This window comes from Rattus rattus, chromosome 7, assembly GCF_011064425.1.
Source record: "Rattus rattus isolate New Zealand chromosome 7, Rrattus_CSIRO_v1, whole genome shotgun sequence".
NCBI classification, from domain to species: domain Eukaryota; kingdom Metazoa; phylum Chordata; class Mammalia; order Rodentia; family Muridae; genus Rattus; species Rattus rattus.
The window spans coordinates 54,173,333-54,175,842 of record NC_046160.1 but is presented as its reverse complement, the minus strand read 5'-3'; positions in this window follow the sequence as shown (position 1 = coordinate 54,175,842).

The window sequence follows — 2,510 nt, the reverse complement described above, 5'->3', positions numbered from 1 at the left end:
TATCTGTGTACCACATGTGTGCCTGGTACCTGTAGAAGACAGAAGAAGGTGTCATAACTTCTAGAACTGTAGATACAGATGATTTTGAGGGAATACATGAGTGCTGGGAATTGAATTTGGGCCAGGCCTTCTGGACTAGAAGCCAGTGCTCTTAACCATTAAGCCATGTTCCCAACCATATTGTATAATTCTAAATACATCTCATTTCCCCCAATATTGGACCTTCAACAATATATTTCTGTATTTTTTACACATTCTCTTTTAGTATCCCTTCTTCAGAATTATATACAAGAATGCAGATTAAAGCTAAAGATATACCAGCTTAGTGTCCAGCTCATAATTTCAATATTGGCATTAGTTTTGTTTTCATTAGCAGTACAATACTCATAAGTATAAATTACCAAGAATAAAATGCATTATACTATTTGAATATCCTATATACATACATATGGATATATTTCAGGCAGCCTTCTCTCTCTCTCTTTTTTTTTTTTTTAATTTGAAAATTCAAAATTATGCCTCCTGGGTACTTATTGGAAGTGGTAACATAGAGTTAAGCTTCTTGGTGTTAAACAGGACTGCCACACACATTTTCAGACTGACCAGAGAGGCTGAGACAGAAAAGCACAGAGGAGGAATACACAGAGGTGTAGTTGATGAGAACAGGGGATCAGACCTATTCCACCAGGTTAGTTAGTGATAGGCATCTTGGTTCTGATCCAAAAACAAGTCATTATCGGAAAATGCCAGAAGTTAGTTTTACCCCTGCTCTGATTTCTTGTTATCTGTCTTCTCCTTTTACTCAACACAAATAAGGCTCACTGTCTAGAAGTTACCAAAACAGAGAAGCCCCTGGGCACTTCATGGATGGGTTTAGTGGGGCAGCCAGATCATCTCCCGTATTGTAATGCAGTTTTTCTTTAAGTCCTCAGTGGCAAACCGAGCACCCATTTTCCAGAACCTGCCTTTCCTTCTGTTTTTCTCTCATCTAAAATCCTACAGTTAAAATGTTTTGTAAACTTATGCTCCCATAAGTGGCCATACTTGCCCAGTCTTATCTAAAGTCTGCTGTCTATTAAATTCATTTTTCAAGATTTTGAGCCAAGGGACACAATACTAGCTTCAGGTAGCTGTGGCCCTTGATTTGCCCAGCACCTTAGCTGTGCAAAACATATGTATCCAAGTCTAGGACGCTCCACCATGGCCAAGGACTCTCTTTTCTCCCATTTCATAATTCTGTAGTACAAAGTATAGAATACATGAGGGACATAAAAGTAAATGAGACTAGAAAAAAATAGATTGAGGTCAGCTCATTAGTACTAACAAGTTTAGACTTTATTCTCTAAGTAATTGGGAACCGAGGAAAGTTGTTGAGCAGAGGGCATGAACTGTGTTTCAGAACAATTACTCTGGTGGATCCGTAGGGAATAGATGGGCTAGAATGAAGCAGGGAGGCTAATTAGAATGTCTTAATTGTCTAGTGAGAAATGACAGATACTTGATTGAACAAAAAAAGAGGCCATAAATAGGAAATGCATTTCAAAACAGGAAAAGGTAACTGTGCTTGGTGAGTAGATCGATTCGTGAAGCATTTGGATGCCTAAAGGAGGATTTCTGCTGAATGGGCCTGAACCTTGGATGCACAGGGCTCAAATCCATTTAAAAAGCTTAGCGTTATCAGTGGCAACATTTGTATGTGCTCTTGGTTTTTCTTCTTACTGGTGAGTAACCTCAGAGCCTACTGTAGGTACAATTGCCCAGAATTGGGCCACAGGGCAGTCTTTTGTTGCAGTAGAGACCAATAAAGAGGGCAAGGGACATGTCTCTGAGACAGTTGAGCATAGGAGAACATTTAGGACCCTGAGAATCTACTTGTATTGGGTTATACACAGCTCCCTTTTATAATAATGCAGAGGAACACATTTTCCTGCAGGTATGATGCACGCCTTATCAAATAATGTACCTAGCAACTCCCTGAAACATCTGCCTGCTCCACATACTGTACTCCCAACTCTTAGAAATTGTGTCATTTTTCCACCCCTGGTAACAATAAAATGTAGACAGTTTCTATTCAAGTATATCCCCAATGTATCTGGGTATGAAGAATACGAAGGGTGATCGGGCCTAAACTGGTTTTAGGCGTAGTAGGGCAAAAGTGTATCCTCAAGTAAACTTTTACCTATATGATGATGCAGAACTGGGTATGCATATGATTAAAATCAAATGCATTATGGGAAAGGATATGCACAGTAGAAAATGATTATATGGGATAATCTACCCATTAAAATAGAAAACTTCCCATGCTAGACTTCCAACTCCCCTTTCTCTTCAGCCCCAAACAAGGAAGCCCCAAACAATTTGGAAACCCTTGAGTATTCCCACTCCTGTGGCTCACTGACAACCTTAACAGTGTGTCTCTCTCTGATTTGTACTATCACTTTCTCCAAATAAAGTTACCTTGCTACCTTTGCAAATCTGTGTGAGTCCTTACACTCAGTTCTTTGGATTTA